General features: G+C 47.4%; 1 protein-coding gene across 1 annotated transcript in view; it reads right to left on the bottom strand.

The window, feature by feature from the left end:
* The window catches only part of PHC2 (polyhomeotic homolog 2), a 116334-nt gene extending 113239 nt beyond the window's left edge, over nt 1–3095 (bottom strand). The window contains exon 1 of the mRNA XM_047871894.1: nt 3010–3095. The gene's annotated coding sequence lies outside the window, so the exon portion shown is untranslated. The remainder of the gene's footprint in view (nt 1–3009) is intronic.
* Nucleotides 3096–15059: the final 11964 nt, after the last annotated feature.

The following is a 15059-nucleotide window of genomic DNA, read 5'->3' as shown; positions in this document are numbered from 1 at the left end:
ATCATAGTCCATAATGATCTTTCTCTTTCTTCAACTTCTATAATACCGCATGTTTATCACTTTGAAAACTTACTGAATGGCTGCTTGACATTTAATCCTCACAACTCCATGAGGTGGGTGGCATTATTACAGATGAAGAAACAAAGTCAACTAACTTGTCCAAGTCACATAGCAAGTAACTGCTGGAACTGGGATCCAAATCCTTGTTTAGCAGAGAATAATTCCCAGACGACACCACCTCTCTCATTTTCCTGTGTTTTCCAAACCACAAATACAGCACAGAATTTGCACACAAGCAGGTGCTCAGTAAACATGGTGATCGAGAAAACTGCTTAAATAGCACCCGTGACTCTCTAGTACTTACAGAATTGTCCATCTTAGCAGTCCACATTAAGCACATCACCTCTTTACATCGCTTCCTCTGTAATATAGTTCAAGACCAGGGATTTGCCAAAAATTCACCACTATCCATTCTAAGAATAAATGTTGGTTTAAACAAAGCTAAAAGGCCTTTATCTGATTCGAACATTAGGTGAGCTTTGGGGATGCCCACTGTACCACCGCTAGGCCCATCGTTGCTATTTCCAAATGATTAGGAAGTAAAAATAGGCTGGCTAGTTGATGGCTTATGAGGTAAATTGGACTATTTATAGTTCTGGAGGTGGATGCTAAGGCAGCAGAACAGGATTTCTCTGCTTTGGTAGCTAAGCCCTCAGTAAAAGAGGCCCAATAAAAGTGCATCATGGATGGAAAATGGGATCAAAAGAGGGTAATAGTGAGGGAGAGAGAACAGAAAGAAGGAAATGCTGGAAATATTCTATTGAGGAGACGGAGGAAATATTCTATTGAGGTCCTTTTCTGAATAGTTGCTTGAAGCTGTCAGATCTAACCCTGTCCTCTGCAGCTGGCACCGTGTAACAGAGGACTCTGTCACTCCTGCATGATTCATGGTCTCAGTCCTGAACTGCCTGTCCTGACCCATATCACAGGCCAGATCCTCTCTTGCTCCAGATCCTCCCAGCTTGTGACCTTATTATTCACTTCCTCAGGTCTCAGAAATCTGACCTCACAGATTTGACATTCAGCATTGCTTCCCTGGTTATGACCTGTATTTTCCTCTTGCTGCATGGAATGAGGCTCAGAAAAACTGATGAGGGGGAAAAGTGGGGAGGAAGAACAATACGAAGGAAAATAAGAGGAAGAACAATAAGAAGGAAAATTATAGTGGCAATTAGAAATTCTAGATTACTTTTGGGAAGTTACTTCATTGAGAAAGGGAAAAGACCATGGCTGCAATATAAAGCAATTACCTAGAGATACCACACTCTTCAGCTGTCTGTATTTACTGTTTCCTCTTTTTTGGCTGCCCTTCCTGTCCTTCTCAATCTTCTCTGCAAGGCAAACTCCTATTCATCCTTCAAGATCTTGCTTAAACATGTTCTTTTCTGGAAAGCCTTCTCTGACCCTCTCAGACAGCTAATTGTTTTCTCCTTTGTGTTTCCACAGCTCTTTATATACACATCTATTATGCGATCACTTTTACTGGCAATTTTATTTGTCTCTCCCACTACTTCTTTGAGGACAAGGACTAATTATCTTATTCATCTCTGCATCCCCAAGACATAGCACAAGGCACAGCAGAGTGCCTGGCATATAGCAAGTGTTTGTTGTTCTGTGATGAAAGACATCAAGAACAACATGAAAGTACAATTTGCACTTCCCTTGCAAAAATCAAATTGGTTCCTAGTACTTTTCATGTGTAGCCCCGTTTTTTCCCCTGATTTGGAAGAAACGACTTTAGACTCATAAAGGAAATTCTATTGATATATCTGGCACATTAGCCAGTTTTTCATCCCCATTGATGATAGCAGCATTCCCTCCCCCCCCCCCCCCCCCCCACCACCACACCACATACACCCACACCCACACACTTCCATGAAGCTCCCAGGGCAAGCTTAACATTAGTGGCACATGGTCCATCCTACCATTTCTGTTGTAGTGCAAGCTAAATGACACCGTGAGCCTAAAGCTGCCACAGATCTTAGCGAACTGGTGGTGGTTGGGGGGGGGGGGGATAATTAAAAGAACACACTTCTGTAGCAGACCTAGAAGGGTGAGGAAGAAAGATGAATTTAAACCTTGCCTTATAAGAAATTTGTTAGAAACTCACGCAAAACAGCCGCTTCCTCTGGACATGACAGACCCGATCCAGGTGTCCGGCAGTGACCTTTGCCCATGAGTGTCAGGTCATCACCCAGCACAGAAAACAAGGGGCCAGTGCCTTTCCTGGGCATCCCTCCTTCTCAAACCTGGCAAATCTTGGGGCCTGCTTTTTCTTTAGGGGATTGTCCTCTCCTCCCAGCACCGACAGTCCCCAGTTCCCTCCGCCGGTGCCCCCTAAGCACCAATCTCGCCTTCGTCCCACAAGGGGCCCCAGCGTGACTCCGGGTCAAAAGTGCCGGCGGCTGGGCTGTCAGGCCCGGCTGTGTGGGGGACGCCGAGGTCAGGCCGGACCCCAGGGTCTCCTCACACTCTGTGGGACGAGCTCAGGGGACGCAGGCCGCGCCAGGCCACGGGCTGCCTCTGCGCGGGCCTCTGCGCGGAAGGGGCTCAGCCCCGGAGAAGCCGCGCGCGCGCGCGCCGGTGCTCCAGCCGGTCCCCCCGCAGCCTGCCGCAAGTGCCGGCCCCGCAGCTGCTCCGCAGCCCTGGTCGCCGCTGGGTCCCCGCACCCCGCGCGCCGCGGCCGGTCGCTCCGCCGGCCGGACTGCTGGGTGCCCACGCGGGCCCCGCGCCGCGGATCCCGGGTCAGGCCGCCCGCCCGCCCGCCGCCTGCCTGCGGTGCCCACGGCAGTGCCCCGCCCCGCGCGGCCCGACCCGGCCGCCGCGCTCCGGCCCGGCCGTGACAGCTGGGTGCCCAAAGGGTTAAGCCGGCAGCGCGGCGGCCCGAGTGCCCCGCGCGCTGCCCGTCCGCCGCGAGCTGGCCCCAGCGCGCACGCGCCCGCCCGTTACCTGCGGTCGCGTTCGCGCTCCTCCTCCACCTGGCCGCTCTCTCCCGGGGGCCGCCCCTCAGCCCGCCCCCTCGGCTCGGCGCCGCGCACCCTGCTGGCTACTCGGACACAGCCCGGGGAGGAGGGGCGTGGGGGCGATTACCATATATTAGCATACCAGCGCACGTCACGTGCCCGTTCCAGCCAATGGTCACTCTGGAAGGCGGGGATTGGGGCGAACACGCCTAGGTGCTGCTCCGGGCCTGAACCGGTGGTCATGGCAACGGCTGGGAGGGCGGGGGAGTGGGGAGGCACCGGAGCCCAGTGGCCCCGCGGGAGCATCTCCACTACCTGAATTCTGTGTGGAGACACCGTGCACTTTTCACACCCTGCGGAGGGAGAGGGGTTGAATTTGGCTCCTCTCAGAAGGATTCAGACTCAGCAAATAGTTACCGAGCGCTTACCACGTGCCTAACACTTTTCTGCTGGACATGATTCTCGGGGTAACCTTGAGATGTCAGTACGGTTAACCCCACTTGATAGAAGGGAAAGTGGAGGCTCAGAGAGGCTAGGTCACTCACCCAAAGTCACACAGCCACACCAAATGGTAAAAGTGGAGGTCTGAGCCCATTTCTGACTTCAGGCCAGGACTCTCTTGAGTTGTTTTCTCCAGCAGGGGTCTCCCAGCACCTCCTCACAATTCCAGGTATACTAAGCGTCCGGAAGATACTCATACAACCCTTGTACAGTGCTTTAGTGTTTCTTTACAAAGACCTTTGAGGTTAGTAGGCAGAGCAGTTATGTCCCTATTGCAGATGAGGAGAAATGAGGCTTAGAAAGGTAACATGACCTGCCTCAGGTCAAATAGCTATTAAGGGCTAGTACTTAATTTCTATGATTTATACTCAAACTCACTACTTTATAAACTTTTAAATTCAATCTTCTCAATGCAGTGGTGTTGCTATGACCATTTTACAGATTAAGAAACTGAGGCTTTAGGAAGCTAAGCAAATTACCCAAGGCTACACAGCTAGTTAATAGCAGATTTAGGTTCAAAGCTAGGTTTATCTGGCTCCAAACTAGTCTCATGAAATCTTGTTGCACCAGGTTTATTTCATTTAGGCTTGGACTTGGACTTGCAGAACAGAACTTTCCCACCTCTCCTCTTAAAATGTGACTACGTTCTCTCTTGCGCCAGCAAAATATCAAGTGACAAATGATATGCGTTAAGGTCACAGGCTAAATATTAAAAGAGAACAGAGTCACCCCTGCAAGGTAGGAAGTACACTGTATAATTCCCTGCCTCTTGATTTTTACCCCTAGGGATTTGATAGTTTGCCTTTTAAAGGCAGAGTAGTTTAAAAATATTAGCATCTGCATTTGGACTTTCCTTCTGCTCCTCCCTTTAGGTTAGCTCAGTGGCTTTCTGATTACTGGACAAGGCCATTTTCCTCAAATCAAATATGCTAAACTTTATAGGCATTTTAAGGGATTATTAAAGGTAACTTCGAATATATGTACATTTCATCTTATTGGGCTGATTTAAAACCTAATTTCCTCCTAAGCTGTGACTGTTTGGTGTTCAAAAGCACAACCATGGAGGCAGACTTATGTGGAATAAAATCCTGACTTGGCTACTCACTAATGTGTGACCTTGGCTAAGTTACTTAACCCCTCTGTGCCTCAATTTCCTCACTTGTAAAATAGGACAGGAATGGCGTGAGAATTAAATGGGTTAACATATAAAAAGCATTTAGCACAAGTAAATGGCTCACAGTAAAACTTCCATAATTGTTAGCTGTTATTGCCCCGGGAGCTTTCATAGGAACTGACAACCCCCATGTACAGAATCTCTCCAGGTTTCCTGGCTAGCTTTGAAATGTTGAAGCTGCCCCCCCCCCCCATCCCTCGTAGCATATTAAACAGTCTGTTGTGCTGGTGAAGGCTTGTTATCTCTCCAATGACATTCCCTCTTCTTAGGATCATAAATAATTCCTGGACTCAAAGGAGCTGGTTTCTCCTGCACATCTCCTAGCACCAAATTACCAGAGTGGCTCCTTGCAGAAGGGGATCTTGACAAACAGCGGAGCCATAAGTCAGGCTCCTTGAAACACTTTTATGAGCGCCTTAATGAGGGAGATGAGCTGTCATCAGGCACTCGTCCGTCCTTCCTGGCCACAGGAAATGAGCTCTTTGTGCTCAAAGGATTTCCAAAGCTGAGGAGCAAAGAGTTTTCAGGAAGTGGGGCAGGGATGAAAAGCTGTTGACTCAGAGAATCCCAGGGCTAAACAGCCCCCATCCTGCCATTCACCTTATAGGGTCAAATTACTCATGGTCTTATTGCAGCAATAGCACCAAAGGGTGGCTTGTGTGGGGGGTGTTAATTCTCTCGCCCCTCTTCCCCCGGCATATACACTTGGGCAGCCGACCCACCACCACCCCAAAAGATAATGCTGTATAGAACAATGGTTAAGAGCATAGTCCCTTGGAGCTAAAGAAGCAAGTGTGAGTCCTGCCTCCCCTACCTTGGAAAAGTTGCTTAACCTCTTTGTGTCTCAATTTCCACATCTGTAATATGGGAATAATACAGTACCCACCTTTGAGTCTCCTGTGAGGATAAATGAGTTACTGACATAAAGTGCTTGGAATGCCCTATATTTGCTAATGAAATGTATTGCTAATGTATTTGCTAATGAAACAAAATAAACATGTAAGTCCAGTACAAACAATGTACTTTCGAGGCAACCACAGCCTTAAGCAAAGTGCCCTAGGCCCTCTCTCTGTCCCTCAACTATATGCTGTAGGCTGCCCTCCCCATTCTGACTTGTAAATAAAGATTGCCCAGGAAAAAGAATGTGTGCTTAATGACTCTAGTTTGAGCCTTGACTCTGCCACTTGTCCTCGTTCTGTGAGCTTGGCCAAGTTTTTACATTCCTAAGCCACAGTTATGTTATTTGTAAACTGAGACTAACTTCCTCCCAGAGTTGCTCTGAGCGTTTGATCAGATAGTGCCTGGCAAGAAGTGATGGGGTCCTGCTTGATCATAATCACCTTGCTCGTTTACTGAGCTGTTTCTGGTGAATATCTTTGCTCTCCTACAATGAAAATAACATTTATTGAGCACTTAATCTGGCCTTGTGTTATATACATCATCTTATTTAATACTTAAAATAAGACGAAGGCCCAGAGGGATGAAGTAACTTGTCCAAGGTCACAGTGGAAGGTGGTGGCGGGACCAGGATTCAAGCTGGACCGATCTTCGAGTCCATGCCAGTCACCCACCATACCGCAAGCCCACCCCTGTTCTAGCATGGCTCATACAATTCACGGCATGTGTGTTCTATTTCTTTAGGATTCCTCCCCCATCCACAGGCACATGCTCTCCCCCAGTGCCCAGCAACACCCAGCACCATAAGTGTTCCACACACTCTTACTGAAGGACTGAAAGTGAATGGCGGTGACATTTAATAGGGATGATAGTCTCCTTTTTGGGGTTGTCCCCAGTGGGGAAGGAAAGCAGCTGGGAACCCTCCTCTCCACCCCCAGCATCCTCTTCCTGCTAACTAACAGTATGGAAGGCCTTCTTCCTTCCCCCACGGGGGTGTCAGGCTTCTTGGTTTCAGAGATCCACAATAGGCACAACGATGACTCATCTGCAGTGAACATTTGGAGAGCTGTCAGGGCCGCTGGTGCTTTTTAGGGCTCTGTTAACATGCATCAGTGGCGTGATTTCCAAATAACGGCCTTGGAGACCTATATTAGTTTCCTAGGGCTGCTATAAACCACAAACTAGGTGGCTTAAGACAACACAGATGGATTCTCTCACAACTCAGGAGCCAGAAGTCCAAAATCAAGGTCTCAGCGGGGTCAGTTTCTTTCTGGGGGCTCGAAGGGAGAATCTATTCAATGCCTTTCTCCTGGCTTCTGGTGGCTGCTGGCAATCCTTGGCACGCCTTAGCTTGTAATGCATTACTCCAATCTCTGCCTCCACCCTCACATGACACTCTCCCTGTGTGTCTATGTCCCAGTTTCCCTCTTCTTGTAAGGACACCAGTTCTCTCGGAGAAGGGCCGACCCTCATTCAGTATAACCTCATCTCACTTTGATTACCTCTACAGACCCCAGTTGCAAATAAGGTCACATTCACCAGTATGAGGGGGTTAGGACTTGAACATATCTTTTCTGAGGGACACAATTCAACCCACAAGAATATGTGCAGAGGAGATGAAAAATGAAGGAAGGGGATGAAGAGAAAGGGGAGGTTGTCCATAAGGGGCAGATCATATTTGAATAATAGAGGGTGACCATGGGTCCCATAGGAATGAGACTAAAGTTTTTCTTTTTGGCCAATCTCGTTCTTTCCCAAAGATGTCTCCAGCTCATAGACTCACCATACCAGACCTAGAAGAGACTTTAGAGATTCATTCATTCATTCAACAGACATTTATCAAATACTCTTTGGGCAGCTGGGCATTCAGAGGACAGAAATGGTCAGAGGGAACTGAGGTGCAGAGAGGGAAGATGAGTTGTCGAGGATTCCACATCAAACTAGAGGACAGCCAAGAACAGAATGGGGTAGCCCAAGCCCCAATCCTGAGCCTCTCTGATGCCTACCCACCCCCTGGGTCTAAACGTCTGGTGCACAGACAGATCTAGGTTTTTAAAAGGTGTTTGTGTCTGAGGCTCATTACTGGCTTCCCTAAACTTCCATAGGCAGATCCTGTCATTGAGAGACTTCGGAACCTTGGACAAAGCTAGAGCCATCCCTTATCTGAAAGTGCAATCTTGCAGCCTTTTTTTCTTTTGGACCAATTGTTGGTTAATCTCTGACGCATCACCTTCTCTGGATGCCACAGCAGAATCAGGCATACAGAAACTCCACCTTTTTTGTCCCCAGTGCTGACAGGGAAACTGTCATGGAATTGGCTCTCAGTAGCCATTTACTCAATGAGTGAAAGAACATTGTTTCAGTTGGGATGAAGGCCTGTTTATTTCTATTTCAACTTTCCACGTTCAGTGATGGTCACAGAGTTGGTTTGAGATTACCCGAATTCCACCCTGAAAGTCACAGTTCTTTTAACATGAATATTCCACTTGTCATTACATCATTAGAAGAGGTGGCATCCTGCTCCCATTATTGGTGGCCGATGCAAATACTGTCTTGCCTCAGGCTGTCATCCTGTGAGACTTCAGCCTGGAGCAGTGAGACTGAAAACCTAGGCGGGCTGGGGTCAGAGATGGGGTCAACCCAGCAGGAGTTGTCAGATCAGAGCAGGGGTGAGAAGGAGGTCAGATGGGAGATCAAAGTCCAGGAACTAGGCAGGTACACAGAGTTCCAAGGATGGTGGCCAGTGGCTGGAGCCCCTTCAGAAAATGTCTCATGGGCAGGTCTCCTGAGTTGGCCTTCTGCTCACAGGTTCTTTGTGATTGACCTGGGTTTGGGTTCCCCCTTCACAAAGAGGACACAATTCATCAACATTATTCAGCAGGCCTCATGTTCACATGATCAGACAAACTTGAAAATCCCGGAAGCAGACTTATTTGTTCTAGTCACGCAGCCCCAGGCTTGCTGCTACTTTTTAGATCCGCAGTCTGACTCTGGCTGTGCATCAGAACCACCTATTTGAAACTTGTTGAAATGCAGATTCCCATGTCCCTCCCTCAGAGGATCTGATTCTTTAGGTCTGGGGTGGGCTGCTGACATCTTGAGAGGCTGTATGATGCAGAGGTTGCACTCGGAGGCTCCGGAGCCAGGCTGCTTAGATCTGCAATGGTTCTGCCACTAACCGGTGACCCTGTTGGTACTTCTTCATCTTTCTGTGCCTCAGTAGCTTATCTATAAAAGGTAATAATAATATTCAGCTTATTGATTTGATGGCAGATTATTTAATATATGCCAAATCTCAAAATACAATAAATGTTATTTACTATTGTAATCTTTATTTTTACCCAAGTACAAGTGATTTAGAAACACAGTCCTTCCTCCCTCCCTCCCTTCCTCTCCCTTCCTTTCTTCCTCACTCCTTTCCTCCCTTCTTTCCTTCCTTCCTTTCTTTCTTCCTTCCTTCCTTCCTTCCTCCCTTCCTTCCTCCCTTCCTTCCTCCCTTCCTTCCTTCATTAATTACTGAGTGCGCCTACCTGCCAGGACCCATGCTAGACATCCACAGTCCTCCCCAGTTTACAGTCTAACAGGGAAGCCAGGATTGGGAAACACTGCTCTACTCACTGCCTTCCAAACTCTCATTGGAGTCTGAAGCTCTGGGCTTCCCGTCTGGTGTCCCTCCAGCCTAATTACCTTCATTTGCTCCTTGAAATGGAACATAATGGAAAGAACAAAGGAATCATTTGGATTTCGTTCACCATTTTCTAGTTAAGTGACATCAGACAAATCACATGTAGAAGGTACCTTTGTCTACTGCTTCCTGTGTATCCATGTTCTAGGAATGGCTCTGCCTCTCCCCTAACCACAGAGCCAGGAAAAGAACAGCTAAACACACCTGTGATTCTGCCCTCGCTCCAGGCCACAGATTATTGGTCGGGCAGGCAACTGACCCAAACTGAGCCAATCACATCCCACCTTCAAGACCCTGGAGTGGAGCTAAAGCCTTGCTGCCTGCCTCTGGCTGCTTTCTTGAATAGAGGTGATGTTAGGAGCTGTTGGCAATGGACATCTTCTATCATACGTATTAGGAAAAAGAGCAAATCAGTCTGCAGCAAGAAAGAAAAGCAAAGCCCATGGTTGAATTTTTCAGGATGCTGAGGGTCCTAATTGCCTCCTTATGCTGTCCCTAACCTTAGATTCTGTGACACATCTTCTATTCTGATAATAAATTTCTCTTTGTGTTGAAGTCAGATGTAAGGCATCTCTTGTTTTCCCCGCTGCCTGGAAGACAGGCTGTACCTCCAGCAACGTGTCTTCCATGTTCAAGAGATCAGTTTTCCAAGGGCAGCTCAAGGGAGAAGCAAATTCAGGTCTGGAGTCTTGGGGCCAAATTGCTTCTGTTCCTACTTTGAGCTTTTGGGTCAAAGAACTTGAGGAGCACAGAGGTCAGGGTCTTGAACACTAGAGGGGACCTGGCCAGGCCTTTCATGGGAGGGACCCCTATTTCTAACTCTCCTTAATTAAGGAAGAATCTTCCAGACAGCCACAGTCTCTTCTGCCATGTGGTCCTGCTCTGTTCTTTTATATTCACAATTCCTCAGACATGGACACCCCTTTCCAAATTGAGCTGCATTTCTGCCACACACTTGGAGCTGGTTATTAGGATATGTCTCTGTGTCTTGGGGATAGGGGTTGGGATGGGAACAGGAAGGTGGAGTACAGCCATTCCTGTTCTAGTATGTTCTGAACTTCTGGTGTTTGTTTTTTTTTTTTTTTTTTTTTTACCTCAGGCCTGCCTCTCCTAGCATGTCACAGGGATGATTGATGTTCCTTTCCCCAGCACCCCTTTTGATCAACTAGGTATCAATTCCTCCATTTTATAGACAGGGATGACATTTAGCTGGTTTACACCAGTACAGCCTCAAATGCTTGTTAACTTAGTAAAAAAAAAATTTTTTTTTTATTGATTGTCGCTCCAGTTCTCCTAAGTGCCACTCCAGTTGCTTTTCACCCTGGTTTCTTCCCTGGGATCCCCTAGACCTCTATACCATCCAGAAACTAAAAGGTTAATACCAAGCACATCAGGAACTTCCAGCATACTCACCACTCTAGAACTTTGGCTTAAACACTTGGGCATGTTTTCTGATGTGTTCCTGCCTCTGCCTCACTAGTTAGACTTTTATTTTATTTTATTTTATTTTATTTTATTTTATTTTACTTTGTTTTATTTTATATCATTTTACTTTATTTATTTTACTTTATTTTATCTTATTTTATTTTATTTTATTTTATTTTATTTTACTAGTTAGATATTTTAAATACCTTCCTGTTTACAGGTGAAGTTTAAAGAAGTTAACTAATTTAATTTGTTTACTCATTCATTCATTCATTATATTTTTAAAGTTTATTTACTTATTTTCGAGAGAGGGCATGAGCCGTCCTGTCTATACCACAAATTACTGACCTTGTGATATAGGGCACAGCTGTCCCTCAGCCAGAGGCCCTCTGCTACCTCAGCAAGTACATCTTTCACCAAACTGGGCCATCTAGTCACAAGAGGTACAAAAAGGAATATCAGAGATACGGAGATGGATGGTGGTAATGCTGCCCAACACTACAAATGTATTTGATGTAACTGCATGGTACAATTAAAAATGGCTAAGATAGTAAATTTTATGTTAAGCGTATTTTACCACAATAAAGAGGAATATTCGACAAACTGGATAAGGATGGTCTCCTACAACCTAAACTCTGTGGTAGGGTCAGAGAAAGAACTTTCGCTCCTCAGCCACGCACAGTGTCTGCCTCTGGGGTCATTTCTACCCACAGCCCCTCTGAAGGCAGCTTTGGGTATGATCCCCATCCAGCCCCTCCACCCATGGACATAGCTGAGGAGCCCAGGCATAGGCATCTGGCCCAGGACAGGCAATCTAGAGCTAGGAAGAGGCAAGAAAGATGAGCTGTACTCCCAAATTTGAACCAAGGAGGACTTCTTATAGAGCAGAAGGTGAGGAAGCTGCTTGGGAGTGGGAGAAGCCAGCAGAGACACCAAGAAAAAGTGGCCCAGGGGCACCTGGGTGGCTCAGTCGGTTGAGCATCCGACTTGGGCTCAGCTCATGATCTCACAGTTTGTGAGTTTGAGCCCTGCATCAGGTTCTCTGCTGTCAGCACAGAGCCTGCTTCAGATACTCTGTTTCCCTCTCTCTCTCTCTGCTCCTCCCCTGCTCTCTCTCTCTCTCAAAAATAAATAAAACATTAAGAAAGAAAGAAAGAAAGAAAGAAAGAAAGAAAGAAAGAAAGAAAAAGAAAAAGTGACCCAACTCTAGCAAGAGAGTGTAATTGCCTGCCAGTATCTGTTACCCTCCATGCTGGCAAAATGTCTAATAACAGGTTCTCTGGCCGGTTGGGAGTGCTGGAGGGAAGTCCACATTGGTAGTATTTGCCAATTTCTTTGGTGTAAATACTCCCACCAAGGCTGATTTCAAGAAGTCATATCAATGAATAAGGAATTGGAAGGGGGGCAATGCATGTGATTGGCTCTCATGAGCCTACATAAGCCCGCTCCAAACACCACCGAATTGTCCCCTTCTTTCTTCTACAAACAAAAAGTCCCCTTTGCGTTTCATCAGGGCTCATGGTCACTTGGCTGGAAACTGGCTGTGATATACACCTGTGCCCTGTATCACATGAGACCTATGGCCACATAAAGATCTGGTCAGGGGCCTATGAACAGAAGCGATGTGGGCAGATTCTCTGTACCTCCTTATGACCAGGAGCACTGGTCATTCCGGCTCTCTCTGTCCTCCTTCCTGCAGGCTGGAATGTGGACATGGTAGAGATGAGGAGAACATCTTGGACGGTAGCGGGGGATGCAGGTTGCAGAGAAACTGGATGTTTGGGTGACCTCACCCAGCAGAGCTTCCTAACCACCCTGGACCAGTCACTTACGTCTTCTGTTTTAGGAAAGAAGTCAATGTGTACCTTGTTTAAGACTTTTATTTTGAAGCCTCTTATTATGGCAGCTTCTCCGACTACTGCCTAATACTTAGCTCTAGGACCCCCAAGGATTTGATGCATTTTTATGGATATCATTGCGACAAACTCTAACCTCTGTTTTAAGATGTCCCAAACGAGTCTGTCTAGATTATAAGCAAAAGATTACTAGTCAGCATTTGCTAGGCTATGCAGCAGAAACCACCCCACAGTCTCAACAGCTGACAACAACAAGGTTTATTTCTTATTTACGCCACATGACAGCAGGTCATTTGAGGTCCTGTTCTATATGTGTTCACATTCTGGGTCTCAGACTGAAGGAGTGGCCGCTATATCATTCCAGAGACAGAAGCGAAAATGCCGTGGCTGAGTCTTACAATGACTCTTAAAGCATCTGCTGGGATGTGGCACATGTAGCTTCTATTCATGTTCCATTGGCCAAAGGAAGCGAATGGCCTAGGCAGACACCAAGGGTGCAGTGAGGTATAGCCCTCCCCACAGAGAAGCACTGTGAGTCTCATTGCTATGGTCAGAGATGGATAACCCTTTTACTGAGAGTTCAACAAATAGTTGGGAATAATAATACAACCTATCACAAGAGCCTAAAGTGAAAAACATGCATTATGCTGGGACAGATCCTATTCTTATTCCCATTTTGCAGGCGAGGAAACTGAGGCTCAGAGAAGATAAGGGCCATGTAGTCATATAGTCCTATGCTACTCTTAGAACTGCAAATTCTGAGAAGCTCATCTCAATTTCTCTGCCATGGATCACCTTGTTGGTAATAAAACCCTGTAGATAGTCCAGAAGACCCACTGCTTTCTATTTCTGGAAGCCAAGTTCTGGAGTTCATGAAGAGCTCACTAAAGGTCAGCACGTAGAAAGAGAGGAAGAGGCCGCAGACAGTGGAGACAGGAAGTTTGGGGGCTCATCCGGGGGCTCTGCCACTAAATCACTGTTCACCTTTAGGAAGTTATTTAACCTCTCTGGGTCTCTGTCATCTGAATATGGAAGAGGTCCTAGTATAGCTCAGAGTATGCAATTTTAAGGTTAATCTGGCTGTAGGATGCTGATATCTAATCACACTATTCCCAGGGGAACTTGGGAGTCCCTCCTCAGAAGCCCTGTTCTTTATTTGAAAACTACCTCGAAAGATACACATCTATGCTCATTATTCAGCCATCCATCCATCTATTTATCCATCCATTCACTCATTCATTCATCAAAGGTTCATGGCAGGTCCTCTGTGCCAGGCTCTACACTAGGCCCTGGGGGTGCAGAGATGAATCAAATGTGGTCTCTTGCCTGTAGGACTTTACAGTCTATTGGAGGAGACAGAGATACAGATAATGGCGAAAGCTGCAATAAGTTGTTCTAACCACAAAATGGTGTGGTCAGAGCTATCAAGGAGTCTGTGCAAAGAAGCTGCACCAGGCCAGGGAGGAAGCGACTTCTTTGGCCCAGGTGTCGGCTCCTGGGGCCGACAGAGAGGGAGGAAGAACCAGCAGAGAGGCGAACACCATGAGTTCAGACGAGGCCTTTGGTATGTGCAGGAGGAGGTGTCCAGCAGGTCACTGAGACTGGGTCTGAGGCCGGGGTGGGTGTGGGGGAGCTGGAGGTTCAGGATGTGGATTGGGTGTCTTTCACTGAGGATGGTCACGGAAGCCATGAAAACATACGAGATTGTGATTTCCCTTCTGTACACCGTCCCTGAACTTCCGGTGGCCCGGCCGCACAGAGCGGCCACACACACCAGCCTTTCCTGGGGAGGGCCCTGCAGGGGACTGACCTAAGCTGGGTGCACCAGTGTACAAGTCGGCCCTGATAGGAACAAATGTGCAACACCAATTCTGTTTTATGGCCTTGTCTGATGCTAGGACACGTAGAGAGGTCACCAGGTCATCCTCGGTGCAGCAGGGACATAAATCAGGCAGCGCCCTGCTTCCTGAGGCCCCAGCCGAGGAGGACAGGGCCTGTCCACCTCTAACTGGGATCAATTACAGGCCATTCCTGTGCGGGCCCAAGCTTTCTTCCACAGAGTTGTGCAGGCCTGGCCCCAGGAGGCCTGGCAGAGAAGCAGCTCTTAGGCCGTGTCTGTGACAAGATGCAGGGCTCTAACCTGGACAGGGAGAAAGAAAGAGCTACTCGCCTAAGTGGAGAAGGTAATAACGGTGATAAGGAAATGGTATCTACCAAGTGCACTGGTCTAGGGCATGCCTTAACGTGCATGCTTTCATTTTAATGCCACTGTGACCTTCTCAGGTAGGTTCTCTTGCTGGCCTCATTTGTAAAATGAGGAAACTGAGGCTCAGGGAGATTGGGTAACTTGCTCAAGGCTACCCACTCAGAAAGTGGTAGAGTCCTGAATTCCAACCCAAGCCTGTCCACCTCCAGCAGCTCAACTCGAAAGAGTGGTAGAGAGATGACAGCTGGCCCAGACAGCCTGTCCTTTGGAGTCAAATAGGCTTGGCTTCCAA

This window comes from Prionailurus viverrinus, chromosome C1 (genome assembly GCF_022837055.1).
Source record: "Prionailurus viverrinus isolate Anna chromosome C1, UM_Priviv_1.0, whole genome shotgun sequence".
Classification (NCBI taxonomy): Eukaryota; Metazoa; Chordata; class Mammalia; order Carnivora; family Felidae; genus Prionailurus; species Prionailurus viverrinus.
The sequence above is the reverse complement of the archived record's forward strand: the minus strand, read 5'-3'. Positions and strand labels throughout refer to the sequence as shown.